This window comes from Arachis stenosperma, chromosome 9 (genome assembly GCF_014773155.1).
Source record: "Arachis stenosperma cultivar V10309 chromosome 9, arast.V10309.gnm1.PFL2, whole genome shotgun sequence".
NCBI classification, from domain to species: domain Eukaryota; kingdom Viridiplantae; phylum Streptophyta; class Magnoliopsida; order Fabales; family Fabaceae; genus Arachis; species Arachis stenosperma.
In genome coordinates, this window is record NC_080385.1 from 92,444,219 (window position 1) to 92,462,364 (window position 18,146).

General features: G+C 38.5%; 1 non-coding gene across 1 annotated transcript; it reads left to right on the top strand.

Annotated features, from left to right (window-relative positions):
* The first annotated feature begins 9,121 nt into the window (after positions 1–9,121).
* LOC130953170 (small nucleolar RNA R71) lies at positions 9,122–9,229 on the top strand. The gene has a single exon (XR_009075343.1). It is a non-coding gene; the product is annotated as a small nucleolar RNA R71 (small nucleolar RNA).
* The last annotated feature ends 8,917 nt before the right edge of the window (positions 9,230–18,146 follow it).

Here is an 18,146-nt window from a genome sequence, read left to right on the forward strand (position 1 = left end):
GGGGAGAAGTGGTGTTTAGGTTGTGTGAAAATGAAGGGGTGAAGAAGGGTATATATAGGGGAGGGGGAAGGGTAAGGTTCGGTCAAGTGAGGGTGGGTTTGGGAGGGAAAGTGGTTTGAATTTGAAGGGTAGGGTAGGTGGGGTTTTATGAAGGATGGATGTGAGTGGTGAAGAGAAAGATGGGATTTGATAGGTGAAGGGTTTTTGGGGAAGAGGTGTTGAGGTGATTGGTGAATAGGTGAAGAAGAGAGAGAGTGGTGGGGTTGGTGGGGATCCTGTGGGGTCCACAGATCCTGTGGTGTCAAGGAAAAGTCATCCCTGCACCAAATGGCAAGCAAAATCACGTTTTGAGCCAATTCTGGTGTTAAACGCCGGGCTGGTGCCCATTTCTGGCGTTTAACGCCAGGTTCTTGCCCTTTTCTGGCGTTTAACGCCAGTCTGGTGCCCCTTTCTGGCGTTAAACGCTCAGAATGGTGCCAGACTGGGCGTTAAACGCCCAACTGCTACTCTTACTGGCGTTTAAACGCCAGTAAGTTTCTCCTCCAGGGTGTGCTGTTTTTCTTCCTGTTTTTCATTCTGTTTTTGCTTTTTCAATTGATTTTGTGACTTCCCATGATCATCAACCTACAAAATAAAATAGAATAACAAAAGAAAATAGATAACATATAGCATTGGGTTGCCTCCCAACAAGCGCTTCTTTAATGTCAGTAGCTTGACAGATGGCTCTCATGGAGCCTCACATTTTCTCAGAGCAATGTTGGAACCTCCCAACACCAAACTTAGAGTTTGAATGTGGGGGTTCAACACCAAACTTAGAGTTTGGTTGTGGCCTCCCAACACCAAACTTAGAGTTTGACTGTGGGGGCTCTGTTTGACTCTGATTTGAGAGAAGCTCTTCATGCTTCCTCTCCATGGTGACAGAGGGATATCCTTGAGCCTTAAACACAAAGGATTCTTCATTCACTTGAATGATCAGTTCGCCTCTATCAACATCAATCACAGCCTTTGCTGTGGCTAGGAAGGGTCTGCCAAGGATGATGGTTTCATCCATGCACTTCCCAGTTGATGAGCGGATAATTTATACGCTTTTTGGCATTGTTTTTAGGTAGTTTTTAGTAAGTTTCAGCTACTTTTAGGGATGTTTTCATTAGTTTTTATGTTAAATTCACATTTCTGGACTTTACTATGAGTTTGTGTGTTTTTCTGTGATTTCAAGTAATTTCTGGCTGAAATTGAGGGACTTGAGCAAAACTCTGAAAAAGGCTGACAAAAGGACTGCTGATGCTGTTGGAATCTGACCTCCCTGCACTAAAAATGTATTTTCTGGAGCTACAGAACTTTAATTTGCGCGCTCTCAACGGCGTTGGAAAGTAAACATCCAGGGCTTTCCAGCAATATATAATAGTCCATACTTTATTCGGAAATTGACGACGTAACTTGGCGTTGAACGCCAAGTTCATGCTGCTGTCTGGAGTTAAACGCCAAAAAAACGTCATGATCCGGAGTTGAACGCCCAAAACACGTCATAACTCGGAGTTCAACTCCAAGAGAAGCCTCAGCTCGTGAATTGATCAAGCTCAGCCCAAACATACACCAAGTGGGCCCCGGAAGTGGATTTATGCATCAATTACTTACTCATGTAAACCCTAGGAGCTAGTTTATTATAAATAGAACATTTAACTAATGTATTTGACATCTTTTGATCACTTTAGATCTTAGGATCAGATCTCTGGACGCCTAGTCCTTAGACCTTGGGGGCTGGCCTCTCGGCCATGCCTGAACCTTTCACTTATGTATTTTCAACGGTGGAGTTTCTACACACCATAGATTAAGGGTGTGGAGCTCTGCTGTACCTCAAGTTTCAATGCCATTAAGATGATATCCTATTCAATTCTATTTATTCTTATTCCAAGATATACGTTGCACTTCAACTTGATGAATGTGATGATCCGTGACACTCTTCATCATTCTCACCTATGAACGCGCGTGATTGACAACCGCTTCCGTTCTACCTTAGGCCGGGCGCATATCTCTTAGATTCCCCAACAGAATCTTCGTGGTATAAGCTAGATAGATGGCGGCATTCATGAGGATCCGGAAAGTCTAAACCTTGTCTATGGTATTCCGAGTAGGATTCTGGGATTGAATGACTGTGACGAGCTTCAAACTCCTGAAGGCTGGGCGTGATGACAAGCGCAAAAGAATCAATGGATTCTATTCTAACCTGATTGAGAACCGACAGATGATTAGCCATGCGAGTGACAGCCGCAGAGGACCATTTTCACTGAGAGGATGGGATGTAGCCATTGACAACGGTGATGCCCTACAAACAGCTTGCCATGGAAAGGAGTAAGAAGGATTGGATGAAAGCAGTAGGAAAGCAGAGATTCAAGAGGAGCACAGCATCTCCATACACCTATCTGAAATTCCCACCATTGAATTACATAAGTACTTCTATCCGTTTTATTTTCTTTTTATTATTAATTTTCGAAAACCAAAACTATTTAATCTGCCTAACTGAGATTTACAAGGTAACCATAGCTTGCTTCATACCAACAATCTCTGTGGGATCGACCCTTACTCGCGTAAGGTTTATTACTTGGACGACCCAGTGCACTTGCTGGTTAGTTGTGCGGAGTTGTGAATTGAATTTTAGACACCGTAATATTGAGCACCAAGTTTTTGGAGCCATTACCGGGGATTGTTTCGAGTTAGAAAAGAATGAATCACAATTTCGTCCACCAAGTTTTTGGCGCCGTTGCCGGGGATTGTTCGAGTATGGACAACTGACGGTTCATCTTGTTGCTCAGATTAGGTAATTTTTATTTTATTAAAAAAAAAATTTCGAAAATCTTTTCAAAATATTCTCCCTATTTTCGAAAATTATTCAAAAAATTTTTTCAATATGCATTCTAGAGTTTCATGAAGCATGCTGAAGCCTGGCTGGCTGTAAAGCCATGTCTAAATTCTTTTGGACTGAGGCTTCAAAACCATCTTCATAGAGGCAAGTTAATTTGATTATTAGCTGTATGCTAAAGCTTGGCTGGCCATTGGCCATGTCTAGTGTTTTGGACCGGGGCTTTCACAAAAGCTTCGCTGGCTATTAAGCCATGTCTAATTCCTGGACTGGAGCTTTAAACTAACATTGCGAAGATTCCTGGAATTCATATTAAAAATTTTGAATTTCTTATTTTATTTTTCCTATATATTTTACGAAAAAAATCAAATAAAATACAAAAAAAAATTAGAAAATCATAAAAATCAAAAATATTTTGTGTTTCTTGTTTGAGTTTTGTGTCAAGTCATAAGTTTGGTGTCAATTGCATGTTCATCTTTTTCTTGCATAAAATTTTCGAAAAAATTCATGCATTCATAGCGTTCATCATGATCTTCAAGTTGTTCTTGATGAACTTTCTTGTTTGATCTTCATATTTTCTTGTTTTGTGTTGTATGGTGTTTTTCATATGCATTCTTGCATTCATAGAGTCTAAACATGAAAAATTTCTAAGTTTGGTGTCTTGCATGTTTTCTTTTCTTGAAAATTTTTCAAAAATATGTTCTTGATGTTCATCATGATCTTCAAAGTGTTCTTGGTGTTCATCTTGACATTCATAGTGTTCTTGCATGCAACATGTGTTTTGATCCAAAATTTTCATGCATTGAGTATTTTTAGTGTTTTTCTCTCTCATAAAAAAAAATCAAAAATCAAAAAAATATCTTATCTTTTTAAATCTTATCTTTTTAAAATCTTTTTCAAAAATCATATCTTTTCCATTTTTTTATCATTTTCGAAAATTTCAAAAATCTTTTTCAAAATATTTTCAAAATCTTTTTCTTATCTTTACATCATATTTTCGAAAATTGCATCAAAAATTAATGTTTTGATTCAAAAATTTCAAGTTTGTTACTTTCTTGTTAAGAAAGATTCAAATTTTAAGTTCTAGAATCATATCTTGTGATTTCTTGTGAGTCAAGTCATTAATTGTGATTTTAAAATTCAAATCTTTTTCAAAACTAATTTCAATCTTATCTTTTCAAAACCATATCTTTTTAAATCATATCTTTTATATCATATATTTTTCAAAATTTTATCTTTTTTAAAAATTTGATTTTAAAATATCTTTTCTAACTTCTTATCCTCTTATCTTTTCAAATTTGATTTTAATATCTTTTTCAACTAACTAATTAATTTTTTGTTTGTTTCTTATCTTTTTCAAAACAACCTAACTACTTTTCCCTCTCTAATTTTCGAAAATACCTCCCTCTTTTTCAAAAATTCTTTTTTATTAATTAATTATTTTAAATTTTAATTATATCTTATCTTTAATTTTCGAAAATCACTAACCCATTTTTCAAAATTATTTTCGAATTTCTCTCCCCCTCATCTCTTTCTATTTATTTTATTTATTTACTAACACTTCTCTTCACCTCTCTTCATCTCCAATCACTGCCTCTATCCTCACCATTGTGATTGGATTCTCCACTTTTATTCCTTTCTTCTTCTACTAACAATAAGGAACCTCTTTACTGTGACATAGAGGATTCCTCTTTCTTTTCTTGTTCTCTTCTTCCCTATATGAGCAGGAACAAGGAAAAAGGCTTGCAAAAAAAAAAAAAAAAACTGGCGAGCAATATTTTAAGTTTGGTGTGGTAAAAGCATAGCTTTTTGCTTTTCCATTACCATTAATGGCACCTAAAGCCAGAGAAACCTCAAAGGGAAGACAAAAAAAGCTTCCACCTCCAAGTCATGGGAGATGGAAAGACTAATATAAGCCGTCATAGCTCAGTGGTAGAACATGTGGCTGCAAATCAAGAGATTCCTGAGATACCTCAGGGAATAAGTTGTCCTCCACACAAATATTGGAAACAACTAAGGGGAGGAACACCAAAATTACTAGGAATCATTCAAAAGAAGCAAGGAAAAGACATAGAGGAGCTCAAAGAGCACCATTGGTTCTTCAAGAAGGCGCCACCCTCACTCAGGTGGATTCATTCCTTGTTCTTATTTCTTTCTGCTTTTCGGTTTTTAAATGCTGTGTTTATCTATGTTTTGTGTCTTTATTTCATGATAATTAGTATGTAACCATGCCTTAAAGCTATGAATAAATTCCATTAATCCTTCACTTCTCTTAAAAGAAAAATGTTTTAATTCAAAAGAACAAGAAGTACATAAATTTCGAAAATAGCTCTTGAATTTAGTTTAATTATATTGATGTGGTGACAATACTTTTTGTTTTCTGAATGAATGCTTGAACAGTGCATATGTCTTTTGATCTTGTTGTTTATGAATGTTAAAATTGTTGGCTCTTGAAAGAATGATGAACAAAGAGAAATGTTATTGAGGATCTGAAAAATCATGAAATTGATTCTTGAAGCAAGAAAAAGCAGTGAAAAAGAAGAAGCATTCGAAAAAAAAAAGAGTATATAGAAAAAGAAGGAGCAGTAGAAAAAGCCAATAAGCCCTTAAAACCAAAAGGCATGGGTAAAAGGGATCCAAGGCTTTGAGCATCAATGGATAGGAGGGCCCAAGGAAATAAAATCCAGGCCTAAGCGGCTAAATCAAGCTGTCCCTAACCATGTGCTTGTGTCATGAAGGTCCAAGTGAAAAGCTTGAGACTGAGTGGTTAAAGTTGTGATCCATGGCAAAAAGAGTGTGCTTAAGAGCTCTGGACACCTCTAACTGGGGACTTTAGCAAAGCTAAGTCACAATCTAAAAAGGTTCACCCAGTTATGTGTCTGTGGCATTTATGTATCCGGTGGTAATACTGGAAAACAAAGTGCTTAGGGCCACGGCCAAGACTCATAAGTAGCTGTGTTCAAGAATCAACATGCTTAACTAGGAAAGTCAATAACACTATTCGAAATTCTAAGTTCCTAGAGAAGCCAATCACTCTAAACTACAAAGGAAAAAGTGAGATGCCAAAACTGTTCAGAAGCAAAAAGCTACAAGTCCCGCTCATCTAATTAGAATTAATATTCATTGATATTTTGGAATATATAGTATATTCTCTTCTTTTTATCCTATTTGATTTTCAGTTGCTTGGGGACAAGCAACAATTTAAGTTTGGTGTTGTGATGAGCGGATAATTTATACGCTTTTTGGCATTGTTTTTAGGTAGTTTTTAGTAAGTTTCAGCTACTTTTAGGGATGTTTCCATTAGTTTTTATGTTAAATTAACATTTCTGGACTTTACTATGAGTTTGTGTGTTTTTCTGTGATTTCAGGTAATTTCTGGCTGAAATTGAGGGACTTGAGCAAAACTCTGAAAAATGCTGACAAAAGGACTGCTGATGCTGTTGGAATCTGACCTCCCTGCACTCAAAATGGATTTTCTGGAGCTACAGAACTTCAATTGGCGCGCTCTCAACGGCGTTGGAAAGTAGACATCCAGGGCTTTCCAGCAATATATAATAGTCCATACTTTATTCGGAAATTGACGACGTAACTTGGCGTTGAACGCCAAGTTCATGCTGCTGTCTGGAGTTAAACGCCAGAAAAACGTCATGATCCGGAGTTGAACGCCCAAAACACGTCATAACTCGGAGTTCAACTCCAAGAGAAGCCTCAGCTCGTGAATTGATCAAGCTCAGCCCAAACATACACCAAGTGGGCTCCGGAAGTGGATTTATGCATCAATTACTTACTCATGTAAACCCTAGGAGCTAGTTTATTATAAATAGAACATTTAACTAATGTATTTGACATCTTTTGATCACTTTAGATCTTAGGATGAGATCTCTGGACGCCTAGTCCATAGACCTTGGGGGCTGGCCTCTCGGCCATGCCTGAACCTTTCACTTATGTATTTTCAACGGTGGAGTTTCTACACACCATAGATTAAGGGTGTGGAGCTCTGCTGTACCTCAAGTTTCAATGCCATTAAGATGATATCCTATTCAATTCTATTTATTCTTATTCCAAGATATACGTTGCACTTCAACTTGATGAATGTGATGATCCGTGACACTCATCATCATTCTCACCTATGAACGCGCGTGATTGATAACCACTTCCGTTCTACCATAGGCCGGGCGCATATCTCTTAGATTCCCCAACAGAATCTTCGTGGTATAAGCTAGATAGATGGCGGCATTCATGAGGATCCGGAAAGTCTAAACCTTGTCTATGGTATTCCGAGTAGGATTCTGGGATTGAATGACTGTGACGAGCTTCAAACTCCTGAAGGCTGGGCGTGATGACAAGCGCAAAAGAATAAATGGATTCTATTCCAACCTGATTGAGAACCGACAGATGATTAGCCATGCGAGTGACAGCCGCAGAGGACCATTTTCACTGAGAGGATGGGATGTAGCCATTGACAACGGTGATGCCCTACAAACAGCTTGCCATGGAAAGGAGTAAGAAGGATTGGATGAAAGCAGTAGGAAAGCAGAGATTCAAGAGGAGCACAGCATCTCCATACACCTATCTGAAATTCCCACCATTGAATTACATAAGTACTTCTATCCGTTTTATTTTCTTTTTATTATTAATTTTCGAAAACCAAAACTATTTAATCTGCCTAACTGAGATTTACAAGGTAACCATAGCTTGCTTCATACCAATAATCTCTGTGGGATCGACCCTTACTCGCGTAAGGTTTATTACTTGGACGACCCAGTGCACTTGCTGGTTAGTTGTGCGGAGTTGTGAATTGAATTTTAGACACCGTAATATTGAGCACCAAGTTTTTGGAGCCATTACCGGGGATTGTTTCGAGTTAGAAAAGAATGAATCACAATTTCGTCCACCACCAGTCTCTAGGACTATGAAATCAGCAGGGATGTAATGGTCTTCAATCTTCACCAAAACATCCTCTACAAGTCCATGAGCTTGTTTTCTTGAGTTGTCTGCCATCTCTAATGAGATTCTTGCAGCTTGCACCTCAAAGATCCCTAGCTTCTCCATTACAGAGAGAGGCATGAGGTTTACACTTGACCCTAAGTCACACAGAGCCTTCTTGAAGGTCATGGTGCCTATGGTACAAGGTATTGAAAACTTCCCAGGATCTTGTCTCTTTTGAGGTAATTTCTGCCTAAACAAGTCATCCAGTTCTTTGGTGAGCAAAGGAGGTTCATTCTCCCAAGTCTCATTTCCAAATAACTTGTCATTTAGCTTCATGATTGCTCCAAGGTATTTAGCAACTTGCTCTTCAGTGACATACTCATCCTCTTCAGAGGAAGAATACTCATCAGAGCTCATGAAAGGCAGAAGTAAGTCCAATGGAATCTCTATGGTCTCATTTTGAGCCTCAGATTCCCATGGTTCCTCATTGGGGAACTCAATGGAGGTCAGTGTACGCCCACTGAGGTCTTCCTCAGTGGCGTTCACTTCCTCTCCTTCCTCTCCAAATTCGGCCATGTTGATGGCCTTGCACTCTCCTTTTGGATTTTCTTCTGTATTGCTTGGGAGAGTACTAGGAGGGAGTTCAGCAACTTTCTTGCTCAGCTGTCCCACTTGTGCCTCCAAATTCCTAATGGAGGACCTTGTTTCAGTCATGAAACTTTGAGTGGTTTTGATTAGATCAGAGACCATAGTTGCTAAGTCAGAGGGGTTCTGCTTAGAATTCTCTGTCTGTTGCTGAGAAGATGATGGAAAAGGCTTGCTATTGCTAAACCTATTTCTTCCACCATTATTGTTGTTAAAACCTTGTTGAGGTCTTTCTTGATTTTTCCATGAGAAATTTGGGTGATTTCTCCATGAAGAATTATAGGTGTTTCCATAGGGTTCTCCTAGGTAATTCACCTCTTCCATTGAAGGGTTCTCAGGATCATAGGCTTCTTCTTCAGATGAAGCATCCTTAGTACTGCTTGGTGCATTTTGCATTCCAGACAGACTTTGAGAGATCAAATTGACTTGTTGAGTCAATATCTTGTTCTGAGCCAGAATGGCATTCAGAGCATCAATCTCAAGAACTCCTTTCTTCTGATTAGTCCCATTGTTCACAGGATTCCTTTCAGAAGTGTACATGAATTGGTTATTTGCAACCATTTCAATCAGCTCTTGAGCTTCTGTAGGCGTCTTCTTCAAATGAAGAGATCCTCCCGCAGAGCTATCCAAAGACATCTTGGATAGTTCAGAGAGACCATCATAGAAAATACCTATGATGCTCCATTCAGAAAGCATGTCAGAAGGACATTTTTTGATCAATTGTTTGTATCTTTCCCAAGCTTCATAGAGGGATTCTCCATCCTTCTGTCTGAAGGTTTGGACTTCCACTCTAAGCTTACTCAATTTTTGAGGTGGAAAGAACTTTGCCAAGAAGGCATTGACTAGCTTTTTCCCATGAGTCCAGGCTTTCTTTAGGTTGTGAGTCCAACCATGTCCTAGCTCTGTCTCTTACAGCAAAAGGGAATAGCATAAGTCTGTAGACCTCAGGGTCTACCCCATTAGTCTTGACAGTGTCACAGATTTGCAAGAATTCAGCTAAGAACTGATGAGGATCTTCCAATGGAAGTCCATGAAACTTGCAATTCTGTTGCATTAGAGAAACTAATTGAGGCTTAAGCTCAAAGTTGTTTGCTCCAATGGCAGGGATAGAGATGCTTCTCCCATAGAAGTCGGGAGTAGGTGCAGTAAAGTCACCCAGCACCTTCCTTGCATTGTTTGCATTGTTGTTGTTTTCGGCTGCCATGGGTTCTTCTTCTTTGAAGATTTCTGTTAGGTCCTCTACAGAGAGTTGTGCCTTAGCTTCTCTTAGCTTTCGCTTCAAGGTCCTTTCAGGTTCAGGATCAGCCTCAACAAGAATACTTTTGTTTTTGCTCCTGCTCATATGAAAGAGAAAAGAACAAGAAAATGTGGAATTCTCTATGTCACAGTATAGAGATTCCTTTAGGTGTCAGAGGAAAAGAAAAATGGAAGGCAGAAGTAGAAAATTCGAACTTATCAAAGAAGATGGAGTTCGAATTTTGCATTAAGGAATAGTGTTAGTCCATAAATAAAAGGATGTGAGAAGAAGGGAAGTAATTTTCGAAAATTAGGTAAAAGATTTTGAAAACATTTTGAAAAACACTAATTGATTTTCGAAAACAAAAGTGGGAAAGAAGTAAAGTGATTTTTGAAAAAGAATTTGAAATTAGAAATTAAAAAGATTTGATTGAAAACTATTTTGAAAAAGATGTGGTTAAGAAGATATGATTGGTTTTAAAAAATATGTGATTGAAAAGATATGATTTGAAAACAATTTTAAAAAGATTTGATTTTAAAAATTAATGACTTGCCTAACAAGAAAAGATATGATTCAAACATTAAACCTTTCTCAACAGAAAAGGCAACATACTTGAAATGTTGAATCAAATCATTAATTGATAGCAAGTATTTTTGAAAAAGGAAAGAAATTGATTTTGAAAACATTTGATTGAAAAGATATGATTTGAAAAAGATTTGATTTTGAAAAACTTTGAAAACTTGAAAAAAAATTGATTTGAAAACAAAATCCTCCCCCTTGTGCCATCCTGGCATTAAACGCCCAGAATGGTGCACATTCTGGCGTTTAACGCCCAAAACTCTACCCTTTTGGGCGTTAAACGCCCAGCCAGGCACCCTGGCTGGCGTTTAAACGCCAGTCTGTCTTCTTCACTGGGCGTTTTGAACGCCCAGCTTTTTCTGAGTAATTCCTCTGCTGTATGTTCTGAATCTTCAATTCTCTGTACTATTGACTTGAAAAGACACAAATTAAAAATATTTTTGGATTTTTAATAATGAGGAATAATCAAAATGCAACTAAAATCAAATAACAATGGATGCATGACACCAAACTTAGCAGTTTGTATACTGTTGACACTAACAAAATGAGAATGCATATGAGACATATAAACACTCAAGTCAAGAGAATTAAAAATCAGAGTAATAAAATCATCAAGAACAACTTGAAGATTAATGAAGACACATGCATGAATGCAAAAAGAACAGAAACATGCAATTGACACCAAACTTAACATGAGACTCTAGACTCAAACAAGAAACATAAAATATTTTTGGTTTTTATGATTTTATAATTTTTTTTGAATTTTTCGAAAAATAAGTGGAAAAGAAAATAAAGGTATCAAAATTCTTAATGAGAATTCCAGGAATCATGCAATGTTAGTCTAAAGCTTTAGTCTAAAGGAATTAGACATAGCTAGCCAAGCTTCAGCAGGACATTGCATTCAAGAGCTAAATTGATGAGAATCAATCAGCTTTGGTGATGATAAGAACATCACCTTGAAACACTAGAATTCATTCTTAAGAACTCTGAAAAAAAATACCTAATCTAAGCAACAAGATGAACCGGCAGTTGTCCATACACAAAACAATCCCCGGCAACGGCGCCAAAAACTTGGTGTTGTTGCCGGATCAAAACTTGGCACTGTTATTGCAGGGAACAAATGCGAAACCGTAGTTAGGACATTTAATTCCCCGGCAACGGCGCCAAAAACTTGGTGTGCGAAATTGTGATCACTACTTTTCACAACTCAAATAATCCCTAGTAATGGCCCCAAGAACTTGGTGCTCAATACCATGGCATAAACACAACTTTGCACAACTAACCAGCAAGTGCACTGGGTCGTCCAAGTAATAAACCTTACGCGAGTAAGGGTCGATCCCACGGAGATTGTTGGTATGAAGCAAGCTATGGTCACCTTGTAAATCTTAGTCAGGCAGACTCAAATGGGTATAGTGATATACGAATAAAGCATAAAGATAAAGATAGAGGTACTTATGTAATTCATTGGTAGGAACTTCAGATAAGCGTATGAAGATGCCTTCCCTTCCGTCTATCTGCTTTCCTACTGTCTTCATCCAATTCTTCTTACTCCTTTCCATGGCAAGCTTATGTAGGGTTTCACCGTTGTCAGTGGCTACCTCCCATCCTCTCAGTGAAAACGTTCCTATGCTCTGTCACAGCATATGGCTAATCAGCTGTCGGTTCTCGGTCAGGCCGGAATAGAATCCAGTGATTCTTTTGCGTCTGTCACTAACGCCCCGCCTGCTAGGAGTTTGAGTCACGTCACAGTCATTCAATCATTGAATCCTACTCAGAATACCACAGACAAGGTTAGACCTTCCGGATTCTCTTGAATGCCGCCATCAGTTCTAGCCTATACCACGAAGACTCTGATCTCACGGAATGGCTGGCTCGTTTGTCAGGCGAGCACTCGGTTGTCAGGCGATCAACCATGCATCGTGTATCAGGAATCCAAGAGATATTCACCCAATCTAAGGTAGAACGGAGGTGGTTGTCAGTCACACGTTCATAGGTGAGAATGATGATGAGTGTCACGGATCATCACATTCATCAAGTTGAAGAACAAGTGATATCTTGGACAAAGAACAAGCGGAATTGAATAGAAGAACAATAGTAATTGCATTAATACTCGAGGTACAGCAGAGCTCCACACCTTAATCTATGGTGTGTAGAAACTCCACCGTTGAAAATACATAATAACAAGGTCTAGGCATGGCCGAATGGCCAGCCTCCCAATGATCTAAGATAGCATAAAAATGAAGATAGCTACCCAGATATATCAATACAATAGTAAAAGGTCCTACTTATAGAAAACTAGTAGCCTAGGGTGTACAGAGATGAGTAAATGACATAAAAATCCACTTCCGAGCCCACTTGGTGTGTGCTTGGGCTGAGCAATGAAGCAATTTCGTGTAGAGACTCTTCTTGGAGTTAAACGCCAGCTTTTATGCCAGTTTGGGCGTTTAACTCCCATTTTGGTGCCAGTTCCGGCGTTTAACGCTGGAATTCCTGAGGGTGACTTTGAACGCCGGTTTGGGCCATCAAATCTTGGGCAAAGTATGGACTATCATATATTGCGGGAAAGCCCAGGATGTCTACTTTCCAACGCCGTTGAGATCGCGCCAATTGGGCTTCTGTAGCTCCAGAAAATCCACTTCGAGTGCAGGGAGGTCAGAATCCAACAGCATCTGCAGTCCTTTTCAGTCTCTGGATCAGATTTTTGCTCAGGTCCCTCAATTTCAGCCAGAAAATACCTGAAATCACAGAAAAACACACAAACTCATAGTAAAGTCCAGAAAAGTGAATTTTAACTAAAAACTAATAAAAATATACTAAAAACTAACTAGATCATACTAAAAACATACTAAAAACAATGCCAAAAAGCGTACAAATTATCCGCTCATCAACTTCCCATGCTCACAAACCTGTACCTTATTCACATACTCTTTCCATACAATCTACAAACAATCTTCTTTCAACCTGAAACATCACACGGTACCCACATTTTTCTTTCTTCTCCTCCTGAACCGTGCTCCTGTGTTACCCTTCTCCATTCTAATAGCTTCTTCAAGTTCCATAAGAAGGAAAGGAAAGCAACTAGTTGAAGCCGAACCACCCACTTTTGATAACTGGAGGTTTAAATCTCAATTTTATGAGCACTAATACCATGGTTGGATGGAGGAAAAGAAGATAATTCTAGATGTCATATTTAAAATGAAGGACGGTGAGTATCCCAAAATGAGGGAAATCATTGAAAAGAGAAGATGGAAACTTCTCTGTGAACCCCTCACAGACATAAGTGCATCCATGATAAGAGAGTTCTATGCAAATGCTGTGAGACAAAGCAAAACTGCACTCCCCTACAAAAGTTATGTGAAAGGAGTGAAAGTGGACTTCAATCCAGCTACAATCATGTGGGTGCTGCAAATAAGAACAATACACTTCAGAGAGCCCAGTTTTGATGAAAGAACAAATGGTGATAATGACCCTGATTAGCTTATAAATGATATATGTCTGGATGGCAAGGATTGGGTGAGGGATTTAAAAGGAGATCCATGCCACCTAAAAAGGATGGATCTCTCACCTGAGGCCAAAGGTTAGTACGAAGTAGTGAGGAGATCAATCCTCCCCACTGGAAACCCTTCGGAAGTCACCATAAGAAGAGCAATTATGGTACACTACATACTCAAAGGAGGAGAAATAAATGTCCCTCAACTAATTGCAGACGGCATCCAAGAGATGGCTGAAAGCAACAGCAAGTCAGCCAGGCTTTGCTACCCAAGTACCATATTGCGTCTATGCAATAGAGCATGGGTGCTTTTTGAAGACTCAAACACAAATTAGGTATAGGATGGAAGGGCACTTAACAGGCAGAGAATAGAAGCTGCCACTAATGAGCAGAGTGAGGAAAGACCACAGGGAAGAAGAAGGAGACCACAAATAGAGGAAGGACAAGCCTCTAGCACCATGGATTTAAGGCAAATACAAGTTGCCATTGAAGAATTGTCTCAGAAATTTATGAGTGCTCAGGAGCAGCAAGCAAATTGGCAGTTGAAAATGATGGAGCAACAAGAGAACTTCCCATTAAAGATGATGGATCAATAAAGGGAATTTCAAGCTAGATTCCTAGATAGGCAGAGGGAACAAGATGCACATAATCAAGAATTATTCAACAAATTATTCCAACAACAAGCCAGGCAAGAAAGGTACATCCAAGATCTTCATCACCGGAAGAATCTATATCACACAATGGGAGAGGCTAGGGAGGTGGACAGGGTGGAGTATGACATAGATACTCAAGCAAAGCTAAACTACCTAGTCTATGGCATACCAGTGATAAACCAAGAGATCAAGACATATCAAGAGTGGCCTGAGTTAAGAGAAGCACAAAGAGTAAGGGTCAAAAGAAATATAGATAGAATGGAGAAGACTTTGAAAGAGGCTAGTCTTTGGGATCAAATAAACCATTCCCAGGCTCCAATAGAAGCTTTTGAAGAACAGGTAGAGCTGAGAAAGAAGAAGAAGCAGGAGCCAAAGAAGAAAGAAGAGTCCAGCAAAGGAAAAGAACACAAAAATTAAAGGTGGTGGAACTCTTTTCTTAACCTTAATAAATAAGGAAGATGCACATCTAAAAAATGATATGCCTTCCAAGTTTCATGTTTTGCATTTTTATGATTAAGCTTATATGTTCTGCACTTTTATGCTTTTGAATAAGTTTTCATGTTCTGCACTAGTCTGCTTGTTCATCCACACTTAAATGTATGTCTTGCTCCCTTCTACATAAATAAGAGAAATGTTTGAAACAAAAAGTAAAAGTCCAATGTGGTAGGAACTAGAATAGGGATCAGTGGTGGTATGTTCTTGACTAGATTAGCAAGTTCAAGAATAGAGCTGCAGGATAAAGAATATCTCTTTTTAATGTTAACTTAGGTGCTACTATGAATCATTGATAAATAAGAATCCTTGGAAGAGAAGAAAGAAAGAAAGAAAAGCCTAAAATTGGCAACAAACAAATGAAAGAAACAAATAATAAGGCTAGACACCAATAGCTTGGACCTTAAGACACATGCCTATATTGTTTATGTACTAGGATCTGCTTGGATGATTAGGTTCTAAGTAGTGTTTCAACACTTGGTAACTTGGGTTAACTAACCCGGGATTATCAACGAAAAGTCCACTATCAAGAGCAACCTAGTTACAAGACAGTTAGTGACCCAAAGAGGTACTAGGCACCAATGTCCTAAGAATAATTGTGAGCCAAGTGTCTGTAGCAAAGATGTGTTAATTGAAAATTGAGCTAAAAAGCTCCCACAACACATCACGCTGAGCAACAATTGAAGAATAAGTTTCTGAAGCAAAGAGGAAGAAAAGAAAAATCTAACAAGGATCGGTAAAACAAAAAGGTTCATATTAGTAGCTCTAGTTGGCATTGTGAGAGACATTTCTTATCTAGAAGTTGATAATAATTGAGCTGCACTTTGTCTGCATAAAACCCCATGATCCACATTCAATTACTTGCTAATAAGGATATATATGCTTATCTGTCTTCATTCCTTTTTCTCATGTTTTAGTGCTTGCTTGGGGACAAGCAAGATTTATGTTTGGTGTTGTGATGACAAGTCATCTTATACTAGTTTTACTAGCATTTTTACTTCTTTTTATTAGGTTTTATACACTTTCTTGCATAATAAGTAAGTGATTGGAGTGGAATTTCATGATTATCTTGACTCAACCAAACATTGTTAACTTTATACAAAATCATGAGATTTATGCACAATTTAGTTGATTATTATGAATGATGCAAAACCTTGTGATTTTTGGCTAGGCTTTGATGGCTTGTTTGATTGATGGTTGGTAAAAAGATGAAGAAAGAAAAGTAGAAAAATATATGGTGCAGACGAACGCTGCGTTCATTTGATGACCGCTACGTTCATAGGCGACGTGCACGCGTACAGGACGCTTCCGCGTAGAATGACAATGTTAGCAATCCACGCGTACGGATACTGATGAACAAATTCCTCGCGTGGTCTAGAATTTCACAATTAAATCCTCGTTGAAAGTATAGCTTCTAAACCAATAAAGAATCCTTTCATGCAAGAGTTTGGTTGTCACATGTAACAAACCCCTAGTAAAATTGATAACCGAAGTATTTAAACCTCGGGTCGTCTCTCAAAGAATTGCAGGGAACTGTGCTTATCATTGGTTATGGAAAATTATGTTTTGGGGGTTTTGGATAAGAGAACAAGAAAAAGTATATTACAAACGGAATAAACTAATAACTAGAAAAGCTCTTGGCAAGGCATGAGAACTGGATGTCCTATCCTAGCTATCCTTATCAATTGTGATGAGAATTTTCCGTTGCTCCCACTTAGTTAACCTCTAACTATGGAGGAAAGTCAAGTGGACTAATCAATTTGATTCCTCAAGTCCTAGTCAACTCCTAAGGAAAGACTAGCTTTAGAGGGATCCAAATCAATCAGCAACTTTCAATTACCAATCAACAAAGGAGTTTGATAACTCAAGTGTCACCAATTACTCAACCAATGCCAAAAGGATAAAAATCTACTCTAGAATCCAACCAAGCATTTTATCAAACACTTGGAAGGCACAACATAAAAACATAGAAAACTAGCAAGGAATATTAAATCCACACAACCAATTGTAAACATCAATCAATAACAAATAATAGAAGAAACAATAAGTCTAAAATACCTTAAATTGTATTAAAAGGAAAATCGAATCTAACATGAGAGTAGAAGAGAAACAAAATTGAAAGAACATTGAACCTGGAATTGGGAAGAAATAAACCTAAAACTAAGAGAAATCCTAAATCCTAAAACCTAGAGAGAGGAGAGAGCCTCTCTCTCTAGAAAACTACATCTAAAACCTAAAATTATGTGAATGAAAAGTTAATAGGGAATGTGAGCCCCTTAATGCTCACCAGCACGTCCTCAGCAATCCCAACCACAGAGATAATGCTTTTATCTGCTAAAACAAAACGAGCTGCCAACCTTTTTAAGGGAGGGAGCCTCAAACCATCATATACGGACAATGGCATTATACTAACAGATGTGCCTAAATCACACATACAGTCAAAAAATTTCACACCATCTATAGTAATAGTAACCATGCATGGACCTGGGTCACTACATTTTTTAGGTATATCACCCACTAGAGTAGAAATGGAACTACCTAGAGGAATAGTTTCTAAATTCTGTAATTTATCTTTATGCATGCACAAATCCTTTAGAAACTAAGCATATCTAGGTACTTGCTGAATGGCATCAAAAAGTGGAATGTTACCTCAACCTTTTTGAATATTTCTACCATTTTAGGGTCTAGTTCCATCTGCTTCTTGGGCTTCCTAGTAAGGTGTGGAAATGAAATAGGAATGGCGCCACTCGCAGCTTCTTCTGGTGCACCATTCTTTGGTTGAGTTGCTTCTTCTTCAACCATGTCTTGTACTTCATCTTCCTCTTCAACATCCTCCGCTTCAACCATGTCCTCAACTGGGGCATTTCTTTGCAAGCTTGGCTCCTCATGGTTCCTCTCTTGTAGTGTGATTTTGGACCTCAAAGTGATGGCATTGATTCCACCTTTGGGGTTGGGTATAGGTTGAGAAGGAATTCCACTAGAGCTTGAAGGCTGATTATTGGAAGTATTCATTGATCCAATCTGTGAGGCAAGAGCTTGTATAGCAGAGGTCAGACCGTTTAAGGTGGAGCTAAGTGTGTTCTCCATGGCCTTTTGTCTTTGCTCAATAGACTGAAGCAATTTGTCATTAGAGGAAGAAGAAGGGTAAGTGATTTGAGGGGCCTGCCGTTGGTTGTTCTGAGGCGCTTGGGACTGCCTTTGATGAGGTACTCTGTAAGGCTGGTTTTGGTGCTGCTGTCTGTTATTGTTGTTGTTGTTCCACCT